Source organism: Megascapheus bottae, chromosome 8 (genome assembly GCF_031878675.1).
Source record: "Megascapheus bottae isolate mThoBot1 chromosome 8, mThoBot2.hap1, whole genome shotgun sequence".
Lineage (NCBI taxonomy): Eukaryota > Metazoa > Chordata > Mammalia > Rodentia > Geomyidae > Megascapheus > Megascapheus bottae.
This window is the reverse complement of record NC_143516.1, coordinates 56,214,000-56,241,590: the sequence shown is the minus strand read 5'-3', so window position 1 is coordinate 56,241,590 and position 27,591 is coordinate 56,214,000.

Sequence of the window (27,591 nt, the reverse complement as noted above, 5' to 3'; positions counted from 1 at the left end):
CTAGTTTATTCCATCTTTTATTTCCAGTTCTTAGCATTCTATCCTCCTCCTTTTTCTACACCAACTTCCAAGTTTCAGATCCTTAGTCAGTTTTTATAAAAGCTATTGCAAGAAGCTATTCACAAAACAGTAGTTTTATCATGTGTCCTTGCTCCCAAACTTCAAAGATTTCTCAATGCCAAAATAAAATCCTAATTTGGCCTAATGGGTTTTATCTCAATTTCAATTCCACTAGATCTCAGCATAAAATTTAATTTTTTCTAATTGCCTTTAAAGATCAGGGTGTTTTATTTTTCTGAGAAACACCTCTTTCGGTTTTGCTTTTAATACATTTTTGTTTTGTTTTGTTTTGGCAGTCATGAGTCCTGGGTGCTCTCCCTGGGCTCTTCAGCTCAAGGCTACTGCCCTACCCCTGGAGCCACAGTGCCACTTCTTGTTTTCTAGTGGTTAATTGGAGATAAGAGTTTCATAGGCTTTAGTGCCCAGGCTGGCTTTGATCGTGATCCTCAGATTTCAACCTCCTAAGTAGCCACCACACCCTGCACATTTATACGCTTTTTTTTGTGTGTGTGGGGGGGGGGTCATTGTGCTTGAACTCTGGTCCTGGACTCTGTCTCTGAACTCTTTAGCTCAAGGCTACAACCCTACCCCTTGAGTCAAATCACCACTTCCCATTTTTCAGTGATTAATTGGAAATAAGGGTCTCACATGATTTAGTGCCCAGGCTGGCTTTGAACTGAGATCCTCAGATCTCAGCCTCCTGAGTAGCAAGGATTACAGGCATGAGCCACCTTGCCCAGCTTACTCTTAAGTATACTCTTCCTTAAATTTCTCATTTTCCAAAGTCTTCTTTGGCCCATGGAGCTATGAAGCCTCCCTTCTTCTACAGAAATGTCTCCACTTCAGCATTGACTCCACCAGCTCCACAATAATTACCTGTCATTCTATCTGCTGAAGATCTTGTTCAGTCATTTTCACCCGTCACTATCACTTCCTTTCCCCCTCCTTTTTTCCTGTGGATTCTTTCCTTAATGATCCCTCTGCTACATTCATGTCCAATTACCATTACTTGTACTGCTGTGATCATCATTTTAAGTCTATACAGACAAGCAAGAATATGAGATGCTTGGCTATTTGAGTTTGTCTTATCTTGCTCAACATAGTAATCTCCAGTTCTTTTCATTTTCCTGTAAAAAAGCATAGTTTCATTCTTTTTATGTATGGATGGATAATGTTCATATATATCATATTTTATTATCCATTTGTCTGTTATTGGAGACTATGGCTTGTTGCATATTTTGTCAATTATAAATAGGGTTACAATAAACACGTGTGTGCAGGTATCTCTCTTATACATTGATTTATGTTCCTTAGGATGTATAGCTACAAGTAGTAAAGAAGGATCATATAGTAATTCTGTTTTTAGATTCTTAAAGAATCTTTATCATAATTTCAATACTGATTGGCCTATGAATGATGAGAGTTCATTTTTCCTTGCATTATCACCAGCACCTTGTTGTTTCTTTATGACAGTTATTTGACTTAAGTGAAATGGAATTTCAGGATAATTTTGACAGCATTTTATTCAGTGCTAAGACTACTAAACATTTCTTCATGTATTCATTTGCCATTTGTACTTTTGAGAATTCTGTTCATTTGCTTATTTATTAACTGGGTTATTTGAACAACCAGATTTCAATGTGCAAAACAACAATGTGTCTTTAGCTCATGAAGGAGGTAAAACACAAGGCTGGTCCTTGAGCCTCCAGAGGCTTTCAGATGCCTTACACTTCTACAGCATGAACATCCACCTAAAAACTGAGGGTTGTATGAAAAGGGGCATCAATGTGTGAAAAGTAATGTGCCTACTATCTGGCGAATATAACATTAATGTAAAAAAAAACTGAGGTTTTTGTTTTTCTCATTGAAGAATCCACACAGATAAAATCAATGGTCTCCCACCTTAACTGCTTAATCATAGCTAGAAAGAAATAAACATATGAGAACAAGACTCCATCCTATAAGTGGAGGCTGCTTAACACATTCCACCTATTCTGAGCAACAGAACCTCATTCTTAGTAACAGGCAATATCCAGATGTCTACAGGAAAATAAATCTTGAAGGTTTCTAACTTGTAGAGTAGCTTGACATGGATAACAAAGTTATTGAAAATAACTTTGAATCGATTTGAAGTAATAAGAATGGGAATTGTGTATTTTTGTCTTATATTTTATTTTTATTTTTCCAAAATATTTTAAAGGTACTAAGCCTATACTCTCCAACTGAAAATGTATCCAGGCTCATGCCTACATTTTAAAATGAACTCAACAGACATATCTAGGCTTTTGTTAGCCTGCTGCCTTAGAGTGAGTCCTCTTCGCTGTGTGCCTGGAAGGCTGATGTTAGAAGCTTATATTTGCTTTCCTGAACACACAGAATCTTTCTTCTATTATCGTTATTGTTGTTGTCATCATCATAGTCATCAACATCATCATCATTATTTACTATTGCTCTACTAAAATTCTTTTAGTTATTAGTATTATTCTTATTCTTTATTCTTATTTTATTAATTTCAGCAATGATTTTGTAGCATCATAGTTCTGTCATTCTAAGAGCATATTGTGTTTTCTAAGTCTCTTTATTTTGTAACTTGTCACACACTTCAATAGCTATATGATTATGCTCTTCTATGGCTTCTCTCTGTAAAATCAGCTTTTCATTGCATTGTGACAATGGAAAGAAAAGCAATTCAAAACTAAAGCCACTAGCACAACAATATTTGTTGCAGCACTATTTACCGTAGCAAAGATATGGAACCAACCCAGATGCCCCTCAGTAGATGAGTGGATCAACAAGACGTGGTATTTATACACAATGAAATTCTATGCTGCTGTCAGAAAGAACAACATTGCCCCATTTGTAAAGAAATGGAAAGACTTAGAAAAATCATATTAAGTAAAGTAAGTCAGACTCAAAGGAACTTAGGCTCAATGGTTTCCCTCATTTGTCATAATCAGTAGAAACCTTGGGCTCTCCTAGTAGAGATTTGCAATAGAACAAAACCTGGAGACATAAGGCCATATAGTATGACACTAAATGAAAGGACCTCCAGGATATAGAAACAAAAACCATATAATGAGTGATTGTTGTCCTTAATGTATTATGTTATCTCTCATCTTTTTTGCTGTCCCTTGGTTATCGCATATTGTTACAGTATTTCACCTTGTTATGTGATATATTGTATATATGTGTTTTTGGTTATTTGAAATCAGATAGGGAAGGGAGGAAAAACAAGATGAGGGATGGGGGTTGAGGAGGTAAATGGGGACCAAGATATGAGAAAGGGTATCAATGTATGTGAAGTAATGCACCTTCTATCTGGTGAATATAATGTAACCCTTCTATTAATCAAAATAAAAAACATATGGAACAAAAAGAAAAACAATTCAAACTTGATTGATGAGCTGGGGTCTTCTACAACTCAAGTCAAACTGAAAACCAGATTCTAACTTGCCATGTAATATTATTAAGTATACTAGGTAGGCAGTAGCTTAGAACTTTGCTTTGTACTTAATATGTCCTATTTTACATATCAGGTATATGTAAGTATATGATAGAAGCTTTGTTTTTAGAAAAGAAAACCAATTTATATCATTAGATAATATGTATTCAGTACTTGACCTTCTCTGAAACTAATAGTAATTTTATTAATGACATATTAAGATAAATGTCTCATTTATAATCAATTGAAATGCTAATATGATTACAAGTTTGTTATAAAGAATGACCATATTTAGTTTTAATATATATTAGAATAGAAAAGTAGAAATTTAAGCTCAGATCAAGAGACCAATGGAAATGTTCCTTTAAATCTGGTCTCTAGCCAATGAATGACAAGGGAAAATTTGTCAGGGTCTTCATGTAAAATTTTGCCATCCTAGAAAGGATAGAAATTCACAGGACTCCAAAGCCTGAAGGTTTTGAAATAAGACATACTGCAAAACATTGTAGATGCCATCTTGCTGATCCAAGCTTGAAGACTAGCCAAACAGAAGTAAAGAGACAGAGTTCTGGGGACTATCACAGGAACACTGCAGTAACTCTCCAGACAAATCCATACATGTGACATAACTCATGGTTTAATACTTAAATTCACTGACTATGTTTTCTCTTACTTGTCCAGATGAACAAGGAATTCAGAATGGATATTATGTTACACAGATCATTCTGACAAGAGTAGAGGTTTGAAAAGGACTAGAGTCAGAGAAACTATTCAGGAATCTGTTGCAATATTATAAAACCATGTTGTTACTGTATGTGACTTTGTTACCAGGCATATTGCATATACAGTTTATAAGTTTATTTTAAAGAGGGAAGGAAAGGGGGAAAACAAGATGATTGGGAGGAGGTGGGGAGAGGGAAATGAGGACAAAAACATGACAAGGGGTATCAATTTGCAAGAAGTAATGTACTTACTATCTGACGAATGTAACTATAACCCCTCTATATATTTCTTGACAATAAAAAAAATAAAATAAGCACAAATCGAAAAAGACCAGAAAGAAGAAGGTGGGTTAACAGATATTCAGAAGAAATGCTTTTCTTTAACATGGCTGTAAAAAGGGTGCAGGCTAGCAAATCAGATTTTTGCTTGGGATAGCAGGTGTTAGAATATCGATTTTATTGGGCCAGGAGATTAGCTTAGTGGTAGAGTGCTTGTCTAGAATGAAGACCCAGGTTTGATTCCTTGGTACCACAAGTGGTGCTGTGGCTCAAGTGGTGGAGCTCTAGCCTTGAGAAAGCCCAAGGACAGTGTTCAGGCCCTTAGTTTAAGCCCCAGGACTGGCAAAAGAAAAAAAAGAGGATTTCAGCATCAAGTTGAAGGAAGGTCAGCCTAAGAGATCCGTGCAACATAGTGGGCAGAGATGCCATGGCAGAGGAACGCATAAGGAAATCCACTTCCACCTAGATATGCAGATCTGAAAATCATAAAACCACAAGTAAAACTATTAGAGTGGATGCTGGATGCCAGTGTCATGTGATGCCTATAATCCTAGCTTCTCTGGAGGCTTAGATTGAGAATCATTGTCCATTAGACTCAGCAATATAACCTTAGGACTAGGAAAAAGCAAAATACTGCAATGCTTAACTCTTCATGTTCACTGTTATGGTCAAGATCAAGAAACCAAAACAAAGAAAACAGAGAGGAAATCCTAAAGGAGAGTAGAAACTAGTGTTTATTGATGGGCAATCCCATGCTAGAAGTTGTGGTAGACATCTGGTAGATTTTATTTTATTTTATTTATATTTATTTACTTTCATAAAGTATTTATCAGGAGTAGCAATAATATTCTAAGGCTAAGGACATTGCAAGCTATATCCAGGGTCATGCAGCTAGTGATTTGCAGGAAAGTACAGGCAAAAAAATGCTGATATAACATCAAAGCCTAAGCTTGTGCTGTTGTACCACACTACAGTCAATGAAGATGATGGGTGAATGTGAGGACCACCAGTTTCATCCTCTTTTCCTCTTGCTCTGGCTAGCCCCTTCTAAGGAAATGATCAGGAATACATAGAAACTAAAACCTTGATACTAATGAAACCGATCATATTAATAATACCAAAAATTATGCATTGCTCACACATAAAGAACGATCACATTTAGGCCCAGAAAGAAAAAAGACCCATGTTTTCCTTTAAATGTGAAAGCTAGATTTAGCTTACAGACTCATAAGTAAATACCTTAGATAATATGCAAGTGTATACAAATGTATTCAATGAAATATGGAACATTCAAGAGAAGATAATCATGTAAATCCTTAGCCAAAAATCAAAGTTCAGCAAAATGAAACACTAGAAAGTGAGTGCTTCAAAGGAATGGTGTGCGGTCAAGAGGAAAGGGGCAGATGTATGACAAGGAGGAGAGGGGGAAAGGCAAACATGAATCCAATGTATATGCTACAAAATATATTGTTACAGTATCTCACTTTGTTATCTGATATATCTGATATATTTGTATTTGGTTATTTGAAATTGGATAGGGAAGGGGGGAAAACAAGATGAGGGGTGGGGGTGGGGGAGAGGCAAATGGGGACCAAGACATGTGAAAGGGTATGAATGTATGTGAATTAATGCACCTTCTATCTGGCAAATATCATGTAACCCTCCTATTAATTACAATAAAAATATATGAAAATAAAAGAAAAGAGAGAAATAGAGTAGAGTAGATAGGGGAGTGGTAGATGAGAATGTTAAAAGGGGAAGTTTGATCAAGATATATTATATTCATAAACTACATTGTTAAATAGCAAGTCCTTTGCACAACTACTTACAAATAATCATTTCACAAAGGCTTTTTAAAAGAATGAACACAACTCTCTCTTGTCGGGTGACTATTAAAACTGCCCAGTGCTTAGCCAAGTATCAAGCAAGCCATTTTCTTGCCTCACAACAATTCAGGCATTTATCTCTCTATTATAAAATAACAGTTTCTACAAGAGAAGTCTATAGCTCATGAGAAGATGCTTTCAATCTTGAAGTTGAGTCACTAATTCAACAAAATCCATCATGGTAATTTGCTGGTAGATTATTATTGTTATTAATAATACTTTTTAACTCTTCCTAAGGTTCTACTCCTTTCTCATGTGTTTCATCACACACACACACACACACACACACACACACACACACACACTACTGAATCAGAGAACTAAATGAAGTTGTTGGACTGATACTAACTTTAAAAGATTTGAAAAGAAAATTTGCTGAGAATCTATTAGATGACATTGCCAAGTCCAAATCCAAGTTATTTTAGACTGCTGTACAATGTGACCTGTCACAGATTGAAGCACTGTGAACTGAGTTATATGTCTCTGCAAGTTCCAGCTTATGTTTCATATTCCCCCAGGTGGCATTTCTACTGGTTAGTTCTACTGTGCCTCCTGATGGCATTTTGGGAGTGATGGTAAGGTGTTGACTACATCCTGGAACACTCTGTCTTTACATCAATAACAGAACTTCCAGTACAAAACACAATTAAAAATTATAAAAACATGTGGGAAATTCTTCTTTGGTATTCTTTATCATGCAGTTCTGCTGCCCACATAACTGTGTGGAATATGCAAGCTGTTCTGTTATATACAAAGAAATTCACTATATCCAATCAGGGCATTTCCTTTGAATTGTGCATTTCCTGTTAGAAAAAGACTAGAGTACACCCAAATTTGAACAGCTATAATGAATTCAATAGGACATTTGCTGAATGCTTAATCTTCATTATCAAAAGTTGCCAGTTAGGGCTGGGAGCATGGCCCAGTGGTAGAGTGCTTGCCGAGCATGCACAAAGTCTTGGGTTCAATTCCTCTGTACCACATACACAGAAAAGGCCGAAAGTGGTGCTGTGACTCAAGTGGTAGAGCCCTATCCTTGAGAGAGCCCAAGGACAATGCCTAGGCCCCAAGTTCAAGTCCTAGGACTGGCAAAAAACAGCTACCACTCAATTTCACCAAATTCTTTTTTTTTAATTTTATTTTTTTATTGTAATTAGTAAAAGGGTTACATGATATTTGCCAGATAGAAGGTGCATTAATTCACATACATTGATACCCTTTCACATGTCTTGGTACCCGTTTCCCTCCCCCCCCCCACACCCCCCACCCGTCTTGGTTTTCCCCCCTTCCCTATCAAATTTCAAATATCCAAATACAAATAAATTCAATATATCAGATAACAAAGTGAGATACTATACCAATATGAGATAACCAAGGGACAGCAAAGGAGATGAGAGACAACATAGTACATTAAGGACAAGAATCATTCATTATATGGCTTTTGTTTCACTATCCTGGAGGTCCTTTCAATTAGCTTCACATTATATGTCCTTATGTATCAAGATTTTGCTCTATTGCAAATCTCTGCTAGTAGAGCCCAAGGTTTCTACTGATAATGACGAATGAGGGAAACCTCAAAAATCAACTGCCTTCCTTTATGCCAACAGTGAGAGGAACGAGGCAATAATCAGGAAAGAAACTCCTTTCACAATAGCCTCAAAGAAAATAAAGTACCTAGGAATTAGCTTAACTAAGAATGTAAAGGACCTTTTTGATGAAAACTTTAAAACCCTAAAAAAGGAAATTAAAGCAGAACTAAGGAAATGGAAAAACCTCCCATGCTCCTGGATTGGAAGAATCAACATTGTGAAAATGACAATCTTACCAAATTCTTTTTTTTAATTTTTTTTATTGTTGGGGTAATGTATAGAGGGATTACAGTTACATTCACTAGGTAATAGGTACATTATTTCTCATACATTCATACATACTCCTTCTCATGTTTTTGTCCCCATTTTCCTCCCTCCACCCCCTCCCAATCATCTTGTTTTCCCCACTTCCTTTTCCTATTTCAAATAAATAAATAAACATATATACAATATACCAGGTAACAAAGTTAGATACAGTAACAATATGAGATTAACCAAAGGGCAACAAACAAGAAGAAAAATAACAGTACATTAAGAACAGCAACCACAGAAGATAAAGCTCTTATTTCCATATCCTGGAGTTCATTCCATTTAGTCTCATCCTATATGACCTTATGTACCAAGGTTTTGAGCTATTGTAATCTCCTGCTAGGAGAGTCCTAGATGTGTACTAATTATTACAAATGAATTTCACCGAATTCTGTTCATGAATTAGCTAAGAATTTTTTCATTTAAATTAATGCAGCTATCTCTCAATACATAGCCAATGGTATGGAAAGCATTTATGGTTCAGTAGTTCCAGATGGACCTCTACAAAAAATTAATTCTACAATAAAATATAAAGACAAAACCATTTTCAGAAAGTAATAAAGCTAGCCAGGTGCAAGTGACTCATTTCTGTAATTCTAGCTACTCAGGAGGCTGAGATTTGATGATCAATCCCCATAGTCCAAAGCCACCCATGCAAGAAAGTCCATGAGATTCTTATTTCAATTAGCTACCAGAAAACCAAAAGTGGCACCATGACTCAAGTGATAAAGCACTAGCCTAGAGCTGAAGAACTCAGGAACAGGACTCAGGCCCAGAGTTTAAGCCCCATGACTGACAAAACAGAGTACTAAAGCTGAGCACCAGTGGCTCATGTCTGTAATCCTAGCAACTCAGGGTGCTGAGGTCTGAGGATTGCAGTTGAGAGCCAGCCTGCGCAGGAAAGTCTGTAAGACTCTTATCTCCAGGTAATCAGCAAAGAAGTGGAAGTGGAACTGTGGCTTAAAGGGGAAGAGCACTACATTTAAGCATAAAGATCTCAGGGTCAGCACTAAAGCCCTGAGTTCAAGGCCAGGGAAAGAAAGAAAGAAGAAGGGAAGGAAGGAAGGAAGGAATGGAGGGAGGGAGAGAGAGAACGGGGGAGAGAGAGAGAGAGAGATGAAGGGAGAGAGGAACAAAAGAAGGAAGGGAGGAAGGAAGGGAAGAAGAGAAAGAACAAAAGAAAGAAAGAGAGAAAGAAAAAGATAGAAAGAGGGGAGGAAGGGGAAGGAAGGAAGGAAGGAAGGAAGGAAGGAAGGAAGGAAGGAAGGAAGGAAGGAAGGAAGGAAGGAAGGAAGGGAGGGAGAGAAAGGGAGGGAGGGAGAAACAAAGGAAGGAAAAGAAAGAAAGAGAGAAAGAAATACAAAATAAAAACAAGTCTTTGTCTCCAATAGTTCCATGCTTTTGTAAGTACATCTAGATCAATACCAAAGGCCAAAAATGTACTGCCATATGAGCTGGTCCGCTTTGGCCTCTGGTAGAAGAGAGGTATACAGATTAATGTGATAGAATGAGACACTATGAAAGAGTCTGGCGGAGGTTTTCCAGGACCATTTTCACTGAGAAAACTGACTGTGAGGCTATGACAGAAATAACTGCTAAAACAGATGTCTGGTTGATTATTGATAACAAGGCCAATCCCCCAGAGCAGGGCAGTATTTCCTCTCATGTGGCTGTAGAGATTTCAGCAAAAACAGGAATGTGGTGTGAAATGGTTCCCAGTCGGTGCATTTTTAGTATGTTCTGTTCCCAAAAGTTTAACAAGTGCCCTCTCATGGATCCAAAGATTCATTCAAGTCTGTAAGTAAAGAAGGCCTTTGGTCCAAACCTTCAAGCCTTTCTTGGACTTTGGCACCAGTGAAAGTAAACAGTGTGTCTGACATTTACAGGCATTGGAAGAAAATCGCAATATCTACCTTGTTGCTCAGCCACTAAACATTGATTCTGATTGTCTTCTTTGAAAACATACTTCAGCTATTACATAGAGGTAATATGGTCAGCAGTTGATAAATAGAAGCAAGCTAAATACACTTAAATTTTAGGTCTTAAAAAATTTTATTTGGAGAAGCTATTTCTTTTTAAAGAACGAATCCCAGTGTGTGATTGTGTGTGTGTGTGTGTGTGTGTATGTGTGTTTGTGTGTAATTGTTATATAACTAGACAAGTTATTTAAAAAATTAATGATCTCAATAGATACAAAGGGTCAGATGTCTACTGAATTAACAACAAACCATGCAGGTAAAGAAAAATGTCTGCACTGTTTTACTTCTAAGCCCTATATTTCAAAAACAGGTAACTTTTTTTTTGCCAGTCCTGGGCTTGAGCTCAGGGCCTGAGCACTGTCCTTGGACTTTCTCAAGGCTAGAGCTCTACCACTTGAGCCTCAGCACCACTTCCTGGTTTTTTCTATGTATGTGGTACCAAGGAATTGAACCCGGGTCTTCATGCATGCTAGGCAAGCACTTTAACCACTAGGCCAAACTCCCGGCCCCAAAACAGGTAACATTTTATATGGTACATATATACAATAGAGTTCTCCACAGCCAACAGACAAGATAAAATAATGGCATTCGCTGGGAAGTGGATGAAGCTAGGGCAAATCGTGCTGAGTGTGATAAGTCAAGGACGAAGGAACAAAAGGCACATGATCTCCTTGATATGTGGATATTAGATCCAAACAGTACAAGATTGATGTTGCAGTACTCAGGTACTCAAGGTCATTGACATGAACTTGAAGATATAAATGTCACTATTCAGACATATAAATCTATGATGGGATATATAGTCTATAGATATATTGAAATATAGATCGATAGGTATCTATGACATACAAACTCTCAGCTTAATTTTAATATTGTTCTTAAATTTATGTGCCAGTGATTGCATATAGAGATTCTATCCTTGAATACTTGTAAAACTTGGCATTTGAAATATGATTTAAAAAAATCGGTGTTACAGACCTATGGCCACCTAATCTGATAAGGGAGCCAAAAAAATAGAATGAAAGAAAGACAGCCTCTTCAACAAGTGGTGCTGGCAGAACTGGTTAAGCACATGCAGAAAACTAAAGTTGGATCCTTCTTTGTCACCCTGAACTAGAATTAACTCCAAATGGATCAAAAACCTCCAGGTAAAAGCCGACACACTAAAAACTTTACAAGAAGGAACAGGAGATACACTAGGCCTCCTTGGCACAGGTCGAAACTTTCTTAATAAGGACCAAGAATCACAACAAATCAGAGAAAGGCTGGATAAGTGGGACTGCATTAAACTGCAGAACTTTTGTATGGCAAAGGACATAGCTAGTAAATTAATTAGGAAGCCTACAGAATGGGAGAAGATCTTCACCAACCATACAACAGACAAAGGCCTCATATCTAAAATATATCAACAACTCAAAAAAATTGAATCACTCCAAAACTAATCTCCAAAGTAACAACCATCCCATTAAAAGATGGGCCAAAGACTTAAAGAGAGTGTTCTCTGAAGAAGAAACAAAAATGGCCTTTAGACACATGAAGAAATGCTCAACATCTCTGGTCATAAAAGAAATGCAAATCAAAACAACTCTAAGATTCCACCTCACTCCAGTTAGAATGTCCAGGATCAAGAAAACTAATAACAACAAATGCTGCAGGGGATGTGGCCAGGAGGGATCACTACTACACTGTTGTTGGAGTGCAAATTCATTCAACCACTATGGAAAGCAGTGTGGCAGTTCCTCAAAAGATTAAACATACAGCTCCCCTATGACCCAGCAATTGAACTACTAGGCATTTACCCAATTGTCCAGAAACAAGGGCATACTAAATCCACTAGCACAACGATATTCATTGCAGCACTATTTACCATAGCAAAGATATGGAACCAACCCAGATATCCCTCAGTTGATGAGTGGATAAACAAGATGTGGTATTTGTACACAATGGAATTCTACATTGCTATCAGAAAGAATGACATTGCCCCATTTTTTAGGAAATGGAAAGACTTAGAAAAAATCATATTAAGTGAAGTAAGCCAGACTCAAAGGAATATAAGCTCAATGGTTTCCCTCATTTGTCATAATCAGTAGAAATCTTGGGCTCTCCTAGCAGAGATTTGCAATAGAGCAAAACCTAGATACATAAGGCCATATAGTATCCCACTAAATGAAAGGACCTATAGGATATAGAAACAAAAGCCATATAACGAGTGATTGTTGTCCTTAATGTACTGTGTTATCTCTCTTCTATTTTGCTGTCCCTTGGTTATCTTATATTGTTACAGTATCTCCCTTTGTTATCTGATATATTGGATATATTTGTATTTGGTTATTTGAAATTGGATAGGGAAGGGGTTAAAAACAAGATGAGGGGTGGGCGTGGGGGGGGAGGGAAATGGGGACCAAGACATGAGAAATGGTATCAATGTATGTGAATTAATGCACCTTCTATCTGACTAATATAATGTAACCCTTCTATTAATTACAATAAAAATATATGAAAAAAATAGGTGTTAAAATCTTTTAATAAAAAAGGAAAAAATAAAGGAACAAAGTAAAAAAAAGATAACATTTTAAGAGTTAAATAACTTAAAGTTTACTGTTATTTGGTTCCAAGTAGAGCTGTTCTTATTGTGTGTCTTCGATTGTTTTGCTATTTGTCAGAAAAAAATATATCTTTCCATATTTGTCTTTAAGTGGACTGCTAAAATAGAATGGAAGATGAATAGCTGTACTTTATATCTTTGCCAAGATTGAAGCAAAAAAAGAAATTTCAGCTTTATTGTATTTGTGTTACCATCTCATCGGCTTCATCCCTCATGTTTTTGATATAAAATGGAGTTATTTAAAGTTTACTTGAAATTTCTCCTATGAAACCACTATCAACATAAAAAAGCAAGACCATAAGCTGGGTGCTGGTGGCTCATGCCTGTAATCCTAGTCATTCAGGAGACTGAGATCTGAGAATCAGAGTTCAAACGCGCCCCAAGCAGACAAATATAAAAGACTCTTACCTTCAGTTAACCAGCAAAAATTCCACTCAAGTGGTTGAGTTTCAACCTTGAGCAAAAGAGCCAACTGAAAATGCAAAATTCTATGTTCAAGCCATGGTACTGGCATACACACACACATGTGCGCGCGCACACACACACACACACACACACACAGCGAGAGAGAGAGAGAGAGAGAGAGAGAGAGAGAGAGAGAGAGAGAGAGAGAGAGAGAGAGAGAGAGAGAGAGAGAGAGAGGGAACCCTTTATTTCCATAAACATTTTTGGGAGTTCTAGAATAATTTGAAATTATTTACTCATGTATTTGCCACCTACACAATATTCACATACTGTTACTAAGACCTAAGATGGTTTGCCTCCTCAGTGTCACATTTTCTTGCAGCCTTTGATAGGAACTCTGTATAGTTTCTCAATTAAACAAAGCATAGAGAAATGGGTTATAAGTAGAAATGACATCAGCTCCTCCACCCACCTTCATTAAGCTATCACCAAACTGTTTATCCTCTCAGACACTGCCTTAAGGCCCAGCTCACACCCTCAGTCTAACTCCACTCATACTCCCTTATTTCCTGTTTCAGTTCTTTCCTCTCTTTGCCTGCCATGTGTCCTTTATAGGTCACATTTTGTGATTCTGTTACTTGATTGGTGCTGAAGTCAACACAGATTTACAAAGAAATGGAAGTGTGTCAATCTCAGACTTGCTTTGTGGTGTGTGAGTGTGTGTGTGTGTGTGTGTGTGTGTGTGTGTGTGTGTGTGTGTATGTGTGTGTCCCTGTCTGTGTGTACAGGTTCTCTAATAGTCAACCGAAGAGATGTTGTCACTGGGCTGTGTGAATTAACTAAAAGTACTTTATATCTCTGCTCTTTGATTCATCCTATTATCTGCTGTAGAGCCTTTGTAAATACCTTGGGCCTCAAAAAAAGAAAATTCGCTGATAAACATCTTATGGGGAAGTCAAACTACCTGTCACATGGATAATGCCTTCTTATTGCCGTCTTAAAGAAAACAGCTGAAATCTCAGAAGATCACCTGGTCCCTGTTATGTTCAGTAATGAAGTGATAACTTCTCATGAACCACTGCAAAGACAATGTTGGAGCTAATGATCAACCTGGCCACATCTGCAATTTAGGACTGTATGCTCTTCTCACTTCCTGCTCCCAATTCTCCCTATCTAACCTAAAGTCAATGTGGGTACTTCAGAAAATAGCTGCAGATGCAGTGACGGACTGTTTTCCACAGGTGCCCTGTAATAAATCTCCTTTCTCTGCTCTTTACCTTGTCTCTTTACTTGGCATATGAAGGGTGAATGGCTAGACCTAACTTGGGACTCCTGGACTTTAAATCTGGGGTCTAAGAGCACAGTTTTAGTACTCAGCATTGAACTTAAGGCCTAACGCTGTCCAGTGACTTTCTTCTTCACAGCTGGCACTATACCACTGGAGCTATGCCTCCAGTCTGGAATTTTGCTGGTTAATTAAAGCTGGGGTCTCATGGACTTCTCTTCCCAGGCTAACTTCATGATCAGCTAGGATTACAGATGTGCGTTACTGGAACTCAGGTTACAATGTGGGGTATTGCTTAGATTTAATATAACATCATTTAACATAACCAACCAGTGTTTTATGATGCAAGACTATTGCTAAATTTGAAAATCTTCATTAACTTAAGGGATTACTGTAGTCCTTGATGTTTTACCAATAGTTCTTGATAGTAATGATTGACTCTATGGTGCCAGTATTGTTCACATTAGACATAGAAAATGACAGTTTCTCCCTGTCCACAAACGGGACTATCATGACCTTTTATAAGTGCTTCGAGGTAGTTGCATATGTAACCTATATTAACAGAAATAAATTCTTTTTTTTTATGGAAGTCCTGGAGATTGAACTCAGAACCTGGGCTGGGCTGTATGCTTGAGCTTTCTCAAGGCTAGTGCTCTACTACTTGAGCCATAGCACCACCTCCAGCTTTTTCTGTGTATGTGGTACTGAGGAATCAAACCCAGGGCTTTATCCATTCTAGGCAGGCACTTTACCACTAGGCCACACTACAGGAACAATAAATTCCTATACACAGCTTTCTGCCCAAGGCCTTGTCTCAGACACATTGATTGTGCTAGTCACATCGTTACTGTCTTCGTGTGTTCTGACTTATATGACAAAATACCATAAACTAGATGTCTTAGAAACAATGTTAAGTATATGTATCACGGTTCTGGCACTGAGATGTCCAATATCAAAATGCTCGACAGATTTGGTATATACTAGCAGCTTACTACCTACATCAGAGATGTCATAGTGTCCTCATAGACTCTCTCTGGGGACTCTGATTAGGACAATTATCTCATCATGACATGAATCACCTACCATATGACTTAATCACTTCCCAAAGATATCCTGCATTCTAATAGTATCAGGCTAAAAACTAGAATCACAATATGGAAATCTGCGGGGGATCAGACACAAACATTCAAACCACAGCAACTGCTGCAGGTATCTGCTAAGGTTTTTGGAGTTCTTAATCTGCCTTTAATGTCATTTTTACTATGTCCACAGTTCGGGGACAGGTACTTCTTTTTCAGGAATGAAGTATGTGGGGATCAAAGTACCTCCAGCATAAAGACTTGGCATTGACTTCTGCAACATGGAAAAAATTTTAACCTTGATCAGAGTATTTGTAAGATGAATGAAATCTAAAAGGGTAGACAAATAAGACAATAAATATCAAATATTGACACTATAAGAATTTGTGTACCGGTGGCTCATGCCTGTAATCCTAGATCTCAGGAGGCTGAGATCTGAGGATTGCAGTTCAAAGCCAGCCTGGGTTCAAAAGCCCGTGAGACTCCTATCTCCCATTAGCCACCAGAAAACCAAAAGTGGCACTGTGGCTTACTGTAGTAGAGCACTAGCCTTGAGCTGAAGAGCTCAGGGACAGTGGCCCAGGCCCAGAGTTCAAGCTCCACAACTGACAAAAAAAGTGCTGAAATGAGAAACAGATATAAAGGATCATAGTTGGAGGAAGATATGTGGGATATTTTTTATTTTTATTTGAATGAAAGGATGTTTAAATGTATGAATACCCAGAAAATATTATTATATTAGTCACATGATAAAAAAGGAAAAGAAGAGGAAAAATGTGAAACAAAGCAAATGGTCAAAGGGCTTTCAGTGTGAACTGTGAATTATTTCTTCCTACAAAAAAAGCAGAAAAACCTTTGAAATCCTTAAACTTTAAATTGTTCCCATCTCTAACAAAACAAAACAAATATTTTAATGTCTTAATGAAGGGGCTCTACTCCACTAGCTTAAAAATCTCATATTTAAACCTGGCTAATTGTAACTATTAATTTAAAATTTGAAATTGAATTCCTGTAGCCATGGACTCTCAAATAATTATAATAGTAGTGATAAGCCTGCTGAGAGCAATTGAATTTAATCACAGAAATAAGGCTGAGATAAGAAAAATTGAATACCAACAAGAGACAGGAATACAATAGAGGTCATAAGAGTTTTGAAAAGCCATTGCAGCAACAACCACTCTGTTGCTGAAAGGTCAAGAAAGGCTTATTGGAACAAGTTCTGGAATCCGATCTGGATATAGAGGAAGGATGTAATTGGACTAAGTGACAGGAATTTAAAGATAGAGACATTAAGTTAAGAAACTAACTTTATCCAGTACTGTAAGAAATAGGTGCCCAGCATGCTAGACAACCAGTCAGCTACAGCACAGAGGGCATTGGAAACATATTGAGAAGTAGTGTCCTGTAAAGGATCAATAAAATGGTTTTGAGAACATAGCTAGAGACTATTTACTTCATGCATTATACTGCAGTGAGATTGTAAAAATAAAAGAAAGATTTTTCTTAAAAGTCTTGGTTGGGCCAGGAGTTTAGCCTAGAATGCACGAAGACCTAGGTTCAATTCCTTGGTACCACATACATAGGAAAAGCTGAAAGTGGTGCTGTAGCTCAAGTGGTAGAGCGCCAGCCTTAAGAAAGCCCAAGGACAGTACTCAGGCTCTGAGTTCAAGCCCTAGGACTGGCAAAAAAAAGTCTTGGTTATTATAATTTGGACACAAATTCTACACCCTAACACACCTAAAGACTCTCACAAAATGGTTTGTTTTTGTTCTCTTGGGAAGTTGGCTACAGAACAAACTGTTAAATTTCTTTGTATATAACAAGGTTCCTATAGTTTGTGGATTCATATTCTATAATTACTGATAGTTTGGAAAACAGTTTATCATTTTTCATAAATTTATCACAGGCATTAAGAATGCTGTACAGGGGACAGAGGAAGATGTTGGAGGTGTACCTGGGATCTAACTGAGCTCTTTCCAAGAAACCAGTTTTAGTGTTCCAGCAAAAATTCCACAGCTAGAGTCACACCTGGTGAGCCATAATAACATAGAGATTTGGGTCAGAGAGGAAAATTTCAGACAACCTATTTAAGGAGATAGATTTGAAACCAACCCCAGATGACCTCAGTAGATGAATGGATCGTGAAGATGTGGTATATTTACACCATGGAATTTTATGCTGCCATCAGAAAGAATGACATTGCTCCATTTGTAAGGAAATGGAAAGATCTGGAAAAAATCGTATTAAATGAAGTAAGTCAGACTCAAAGAAACATAGGCTCCATGGTTTCCCTCATTTGTAACAAATTTCCCAACAGAGGATCATAATAGCTCAAAAGCTATGTACATATATCCATATAGGATGAGGCTAAGTAAAATGAACTCCAGGATGTAGAAACAAGAGGTTTATCTTTGTGATTGTTATTCTTAATGTACTATGTGAAGTTATTTCTTTTTTCTTCTTTTCCCCTTAAGGTTTATCTCATGTTGTTACTATAGCTGACTTTAATATTTGGTACACTGTATATACGTTTATTTGTATATTTGAAAATGGGAAGGTAAAGGAAAAACAAAATGAGTGGGAGGGGTAGAGAAAGGGAAAGTGGGAGGAAAACATGGGAAAGGGTAACAATGTTGGAGAAGTAATGTGTCCAGTACTGATGAATATAACTGTAACCCCTCTGTACATCACCCCCAAAATAAAATAAAATTTAAAATTTTTGAAATAAAAAAATTGCCAACTCTACAGAAGCCCCCCAAAAAATCAGAAGACAGATTTGAGCACTGCTGGTGGCAGCGGCCACCACATCAGTGGGAAGACAGAGCTGGAACAAAGGCACCAGAGACAGAGTACAGGCAGCTTTCCACTCACCTTCAGCACAAAGTGAATGACTAGGAGTGGAAGTCCACAGGCTATTGGCCATAGATGGATGCCGACTGCACACAATCCAACAACAACAACAACAACAACAACAACAACAAGGGAAAGCATGAGTATCCCACAAAAGACATCGTCACTCTTTCTCACTCAACAGCATTTGGAAGGTAACCCTTCCTCCACTACTATCTTTGATACTGGTTTAGATCCAGTCAGAGCAGCTAACAGATATCTTGGGCCTGAGAAATAACAACTGCAGTGTCATTTTTCAGTAGGGCAAAGGAATCTGACTAGTGGGAGTCTGCTCCACCCAGGCGAAGGTTACCCTCAACAGAAAGAGAAAGCTCCACCCAGGGAGGGATAACTTTCTCCTCCTCCTCTTCCTCTTCTTCCTCCTCCTCCTCCTCCTCTTTCTCCTCCTCCTCCTCCACCAGCTCCTCCTTCTTTTTGTCTTGAGACTTGAATTCAGGTGTCCTATCTTGGGCCCTCTCAAGGTTAGTGCTCTACCACTTGAGCCACAGCCCTACTTCTGGTCTACTTGTGTATATAGTACTGAGGACTCGAATCCAAGGCCTTCTGCATGCTAAGCAGGTGCTCTTCCATTAGGCCACACTCCTGATCCAGGGACAACTTTTCTTTTTTTTAACCAGGTAAACACATCCTCAGGCAACTCCACCCTTCTGTAGTAAACAAGGACATTCCATTTAGACAGCAGATAAAACTGCATCTTAGCTGGCTATGGGATTTAAAAAGACAAAATCAGTAAAATCTCACTTGAAAAAAAAAACTGCATAGGCCATAAAAGCCATAAGCAGATCCAGGCTGGCCAAAAGAGAGTCTCAGGAGCTAGCCCCTTTGGGAAAAGCCACTAACACCAGATAGGCCAAAACCTTGCCCTACTGGATCCCAGCAAGTCCAAGTTACAGAAAAAAGCCACCTCCCTTCTGCATGACACACAAATCTGACCCCTCTCCCACTTAATTAGTCTGCAAGGAGGGAAACAAAGACCCCTTGTCTGTAAGGCAGATTTTTTTTCTGCCCACTCAAATAAACTGATTTGGGAAACCAACTAAGGCACAAGGACAACTGACCACTGCAAGGAAATCTTTACTTCTTATATGTTTTCTTTTTTGTTTTTCCTTTCTCTGAATTTAAGTCTTAGTTGCCTTCCTTCTGTTCCTTTCCTTCCCTAAATTCCTCTACTCATATTTTTCTCTACTTTTCATTATACCTCCTAATTCCTGGTCTTCCACTGCTTCTTTGTTTTTCTTAGTCTGATGATCCTAGTTGTTTTGTTGACCTAGACTATCTGTATTCATTTTTACTGTATCAATGTGGTTCACTGAATTATCCTTTCAGTCCAGAATGCTTTAAACCTCATGGCAAATATGGGCATAGGTTATAACTATATATACAACCAACTCCTGATTCATAATACACCTAATACATATAATACACCTTTCCTAACAAAGGAAAACAGAAACAGGAATACATGTCTATAATTTGAACATCTAAAATCAGTGTGATTACAGGACTCAGGGTTGGTTTTTGTTTTGAAACTGCGTTGCTATTGGACCTGTTTTTATTTTATTTTATTGTCAGGATATCAGTTACATTGATAACATAGAAGGTGCATTATTTCTTGCACATTGCTACCCCTTCCCTTGTTTTGCTCCCATTTTCCCTCCTAAGTTATAAAGTTTATTTCCAACATATCATCCTGTGAATATCAATGTTACATTTGTTCACCCTTTGTCCTTTGTCTCATCTCCTTGTTTTTCCACTTTCCTTCCTAATTCAACTAAACAAACATATTTACAATATACCTGGTACCAAAGTCAGATACAGTAACAACAGAGTATATGCTGGAAAAAAGAGAAAAGAAATAATTTAACATAGTACATTAAAAACAACAACCACAAAGATAAATCCCTTGTTTCCACATCCTGGAGTTTATCTCACTTAGCATTCTTCTTTATGGTCATATACTATTTATGGTCATAGTTATTGAGCTATTGGGATCCTCTGCTAGGAAAATCCTAGACTTATACTATTACAGATGAAGGAAAACATTGGTCTGGCTTACTTCACTTTTTTCAAAGTCTTTCTATTTCCTTACCCATAGGGCAATGTCATTCTTTCTGATGGAAAGAATGCATAGAATTCCATTGCATATAAATACCACATTTTCTTGAGTCACTCATTTACTGAGGGGCATTTGGGTTGGTTTCATATCTTAGCTATGATAAATAATGCTGCAGTGAACATGGTTGTGTTGGTAGGTATAGTATGGCCTTGTTTCTGGACATTTGCATTAATGCCCATGAGTGGGATTACTGGGTCACAGGGGAGCTCTATGTTTAGTCTTTTGAAAACCTCCATACTGCTTTTGGATCTGCTCTTCTATGCAAAAAAGGATAGAGTAAAAATGCGTATGATTGCAAATCTGGGCAGCTATAGAGCTCTGGGTTCATTCCGTTTATCTTAAAATTTTATTTTGGTTTGCTATTGGATTTGCTTTCACTTCCAAATGGGCAGAAAAAGCGATAGATACACAGGAAAAATTCCAAGTCAAGGAACTTCAGCTCCCACTCAAAATAAACAGGAAACAGTGTAGTCCATGGAAAAACCTAGGGTAGTTCTAAAAGTGTTGAATGAAAAGACTGAAAGCCTGTATATGGCTATTCTTAAGTGTGATAACTCTAATCAAAGATAGTAGAGGAATTCATGGAATCTATAAACAGAAACCTTACTGAGTAGCAACAAAGGAAAGGGAGGGCTGGGAGTGTGGCCTAGTGATAGAGTACTTGCCTAGCATGCATGAAGCCCTGGGCTCAAGTCCTCGGTACCACAAACACAGAAAAAGCTGAAAATGATGCTGTGGCTCAGGTTAGAACAGTAGACTTGAGAAAGCCCAAGGATAGTGCCTAGGCCCTGAGACAACAAAAATCAAATCAAGGAGTTAAAGAAGACCATATGAGATTGGAAACAAAGCTTCAACAAAGAAATTGAAGGCATCAAAACTGATCAATTAAAAAGAAGGGTGATAAAAATAATCTAGAAAATTTTCCCAACAGATTAGATGATGCAGAAGTTAGAATCTCTGGTATTGATGACACCCTAGGTTTTATAAAGAAATATTTATCCTATATGGGAATATAACTATGCTAAGTATCTATACAACAAAAGTAGGAATACCCAACTTCATCAAACAAACACTACTTACACTAAAAATGCACATAGATCCAAACAAAGTGAACATTGGTGACCGACACACCACTGTTGCCTCTGGATAGATCAATACAACAGAAACTCAATAGAGAAACCTCAGAAATATACAATTACAGAAAAAAACTAGACAACAAAATTCTACAGAATATTCCACCAAGCAAAACCAGAAAACACCTACATTTCAGCAGCACATGGGTCATTCTCCAAAACAGATCTCATTTTAGGGAACAAAGCAAATTTGTGCAAATTCAGAAATATTGAACTATTCCCTTCCTTCCCTCAAACCACTATGGAATAAAATTAGAGCTTAATACCAAACCCAGCACAGAAAATCCTATAATTCATGGTAACTGACTAACACCAGTGGGTCATTGAAGAGACTAAAAAGGAAATTCAAACATTCATGCTATTTAACAAAAAGGAATATACAAAATACTAGCTCCTATGGACACAGCAAAGGCAGTACTTAGAGGAAATTTTGTAGCTCTGAACTCCAATGTACTGGAGAAATCTCAAACCAACAATGCAATGATGGATGTTATGCTCCTTGAAAAAGAGCAATAAGCCAAACCCCAATCCAGTAAACAGAAGCAAACAAAATTAAATTAGAATTAAACAAATTATAGTCGCAAAAAAGTAGATAGACTTAACAAAACAGAGTTAGCTATTTGAAAAAATTAACATTGACAGATCCTTATCAAATCTTACCCACAAAAGAAGAAAACATGCCCAAATTAAAATAATCAGAAATGAAAATGGGAGCATTGTGACAAAAACAATCAAGATTAAGAACTTTATAAGGGAATACTTTGCAACAAATTTGAGAATCTGGAAGAAATGGAAGAACTTCTATCAAAAACAAAATAAACCAAGAAGACTTAAACCAACTAAATAGATCCATATCAAGTAATGAGATAGAAATGGCGATAAGGGACTTCTCATCCAAGAAAACCCAGGACCAGAGGGATTCACAACTTGATTATATAAGGCCATCAAAGCAGAACTCACACCAATACTCTTCAAACTTTTCAATGAAATTTGAAGCAACTGATCCATACCAGACTCATTCTATGAAGCTATCACAATCCTCATCCCCAGATCAGACAGGGACTCATCAAAGAAGAAAACTATAGTCCCATTTCTTTGATGACCATTTATGCAAAACTTTTCAACAAAATTCTGGCCAATCAGCTCAGCCACTCATCAAAAAATTATGCACTGTGATCAGACAGGATTCATTGCAGATGCAAATCTGGTTAAACATACACAAGTCCATAAATGTAACTCGTCACATCAATAGGAGCAAGGACATGAACCATATCATCTCAGTAGATGCAGAAAGAAGCATTTAAGAAGATCCAACAACCATTTATGATAAAAGCTCTAGAAAAACTAGGAGTCCATGAAACACACATAAATATTATAAAGGCTGCATATGAAAAACCTACAGCTGGCATGATACCTAATGGAGAAAAGTTAAAGCCATTCCTTCTAAAATCAGAAATGAGACAAGGATATTTGTTCAACTCCTATTCAATATGGTATTATAATTTCTAGCTAGAAAAATAAGGCAAGAGACAATCATAAAGGGGATCTAAATAGGAAAAAATGAAGTGTAACTTTTCCTCTTTGCAGGTGACATGATTCTGTTTGAAAGAACCCCAAGTAATTTGAGCTGGTCTAAACCTTTGGAAAAGGAGTAGGGAATAAAATTAATCCAAAACAATTAATGGCTTCTGGTATGCCAACAATGAGAAGAATGAGGCTATGTTCAGGAAAGCAACCCCTTTTGTAATATTTTTTAAGCTTAGGCATTAGCTTAACCAAAGAAGTCAAGGGCCTCTATCATGAAAACTTTAAAACTTGAAAAAAGAAATTAAAGCAGATCCAAGGAAGTGAAAAAACCCCTCCCATGCTCCTGGATTTGGAAGATTCACATTGTGAAAATGGAAGTACTGCCAAAGGTTATCCACAAATTCAATGCAATGCATCATTCTTTAAAGAAATAGAAGTAAAATTCATATGGAATAATAAAGACAAACTTTTCAAATGGAAAAAAGACAGCCTCTTCAATAAATGGTGCTGGCAGAATTGGCTAAACACATGTTTAAAAAATGAAAGTTAGATCCTTATATATCACCCTGCAACAAAACCAATTCCAAATGGATCGAAGACCTTCAGGTAAAAGTAGATAACCTGAAAATATGCACGGCAAAGGACATAGCTAGAGAGATAAATAGAAAACCCACAACCTACAACAGAAAAGACCCTCATATCTGAAATATAGCTTGAATTCAAAAATTAAATCCCCCCAAACAAATCCTCAAAGAAACAATCACCCTATTAACAAGCAGGCTAAAGACCTAGAGACATTGCTGAAAATGAAATAAGAATGTACATCAGACAACTGAAGAAATGCTCAACATCACTGGCCATAAAAAGAATGCAACAAAACAACATTGAGATTCAACCTTACTCCAGTTAGAATGTCCATTATCAAGAAATCTAATAAAACAGATTCTTGTAGTGATGTGGCCAGAAAGGAACACTACTACACTGTTGGGTCTTTCTTGGATGTCTGGGAGGGAGGTAAAATGGCAACAGAGCCCATGAATAATCCCGGGAACACAGACTCCAGAGACCAGACTCCAGGTGCAGATCTAACATTATTTAAAAAAAAAATAACGCGCTCACTTAAATACAAATCAAGGGGTGGCCTCCATGTCATACCAGCAGCAAATAGGGACCTTCCTAAATGCGACGGTCAGCCAATGGTGTACTGAGACACACCCCACTTGTCAGCAGTATCTGAGAGCTCCTGCTCCAAGTGGAAGCAGCCAGGGCACTCTGGTCCCGGACTGCTCATGTCACTGGGTGTGCCCAGGACATGCCTTTCAGCACTTTGTCGCGGAAGCACAAATAGAAGCCTGGGCTTCTATGTCACCAGCTAGGAGGCCCCACACTACAGTATTGGTGTTAGTGTAAACTTCTTCAGCCACTCTGGAAAGCAGTATGGAGATTCCTCAAAAGACTAAACATAGAGCTCCCCTATGATCCATCAATCCCATTTCTTGGCCATACTAAAGCTACCAGCACAACCATGTTCATTGTAGCATTATACACCATAGCTAAGATGTGGAACCAACCCAGATGCCCCTCAGTTGATGGATGAATCAAGAAGATGTGGTATATATACACAATGGAATCCTAGGCTTCCATTAGAAAGAATGACATTGCTCAATTTTTAAGGAATGGAAATGGAAAGATTTGGGAAAAAATTCATATTAAGTGAAGCAAGCTAGACCCAAAGAAATATAGGCTGCATCATTTCTCTTCTTTATGATAATTAGTATAAGTCTAGTATTTTCCTAGCAGAGGATCACAATAACTCAATAGCTATGTATGTATGACTATATAAGATGATCTTAATTGAAATGATCTTTAATATATGGAATCAAGAATTTTTTCTTTGTTTTTAATGTACTGTGTGAAGTTATTTCTTTTTCTTTCATTTTCCCCTTTGGTTTATCCTCTGTTGTCACTATATTTGATTTTGTTACCCTCTGTCTTGTGTAAATTTTTATCTGATTTGGGAAAGGGAAAGGGAACAAATGATGAAGGGTGACCAATGCAACAGCCATATTTATAATATAATGTACTGGAAATGAACTTTATAACTTTTGGGGAGTTGTGGAAGAAAGAAAATGGGAGAAAAACAAGGGGTGGGGTAACAATATCCAATAAGAAATATACTCATTACCATATATGCAACTATAACCCTTCTATACATTACCTTGACAATAAAATTAAATTTAAAAAGAAAACAAAAGGATGCTCTCAAATATGGGAATATTTCCACTAAGTTTCCTGTAGTCATGGAAGCACGATAAATACTTAGAATGTTATTTTGCTCAAAAGTACTGACTCCTTATTTATTTAATAGAAGCATGATAAAAATCTTGAGTTCCCTACCTCCATTTTATCAGTTACCTTGGCCTGAATTTCTCTCTTGCAGTTACTTTTCATACCAGGAAGTACAGAAGTGATGGGAAAGATACATAGCAGGGACTGGTAATGTAGCATAGTGCTAGAGTGCTTGCCTAGCATTCATCAAGCCCTGTGTTAAATTCATCAGTACCATATACACAGAAAAGACCAGAAGTGGCGCTGTGGCTTAAGTGGCAGAGTGCTAACCTTGAGCAAAACGAAGCTCAGGGACAGTGCCCAGGCCTTGTCTTTAAGACCCAGGAATGGCAAGGAAAGAAAAGAAAGTGTAGAGACTATCAAGACAGATTAATGCCAAATGAAGACTATTTCTTACTGATGATGAGGCTGCACCATATAACAGGGGGTCATTAGCTCATGGGAACCCGACTGCTCCCCTGAAGAGATGACAGTTTATGTGTGATAGTGGCTCATGCCTGAGAGGAGGCTGATATGTGAGGACTGTGATTCAAAGTTCACACACACACATACACACACACACTCACAAAGTAGATCTGTGGCTCAAGTTATATACTATCAGTCTTGAGTGAAAAAACAAAGAATAGGGCCCAAGACCTGAGTTCAAGCCCCAGGAGCAACACAAAAACAAAAACACAGAAAGAAATACACATATGAAAATACATTGATATTACCTGACTTACTGTAGCTGTAATCCTTCTATGTAATAACAATAAAAAATTCAACAGTGATAACAACTTCATACAATCACACATAAGATAATTAACAGCCAGGGGACACTTTACCTGGCATTGTATAATTATGCATTCTTCCTCCTACTGACCCAATTCTTCCTATATTTAAATACAGGTGATAAATATTTAAATATACTAAATATAATGCAAGAACTGTTAAAATTCTTACTTTTCCTCTTGCTACAATTTGCCTGGATCATGTAATAACTCTCCTTTTTCTGCTCTTCACCACTGTTCATCTCTGTATTTGATATTTGGGGGTGAATGGCTGGCTGGCACTGACATTTTGAAGTCCAGTGATAGGCCTCCTAGCTCAGGACTCTTTTCTATAGTGGCAGTTCCTTTGCATGTACATTCATGTGCATGTGTTTCATATATGAGATGCTATGGTGAAATGATGATATTGATCAAGGTTTGATTGTATTCATAAATGCTTTGTTAAATGGCAATGCCTCGATGCAAGTGAAGGTAATAATACAAAGAAAAAAAAGATGCTACTTAGAAGAATTTCTGACAGACTAGCTTTTTTCTACATTTTTCAGACATTTTTGTCCTCAAGGCTCAACATACCTCCAGAGATGGATCTTTAGAACATTCTAACAGCCCTTGTCCTTTGTAATTCAGCACAAAGAGCAGTAGGCATCTCACCCAATCTACAGTCAGAGAGAACTGAAGCCAAGTAACTACAGCTCCCATACATAAATGAAACCCAGCTCCCCTTCTGTGGATTCTAAAATGATTACAGGCTTTCAAATACCAGCTAACATAAGGGAAAGTATGACAGGAGCAAGCAGGTTTAAAGAACCACTATTATAAATTCTACAATTTCAGACTGTGAACTTATGCTCAGATCATTTTCATACTGTGAAAAGTCCCTCAAAGCTTTTTGTATTAGGTTTATGTTAATTCCATCTCTACATATTTTTAAAATTTTACTTCATTTATGGTATAAAGTGAAAGAAAGAAAAAAAACTAAAGGTCAGATGACATTCATGCATTCATTCACTCATTATTGTATTGGTGGGAATATAACCCAGGGCTTTGTGAATGGTAAATATGTACTGTACCACTGGATTATATTCCTAGTCTCTGGCTTGGTTCATTCAGCATGTAACTAAAGATTGCCATGTGTTCAATAGAATAACT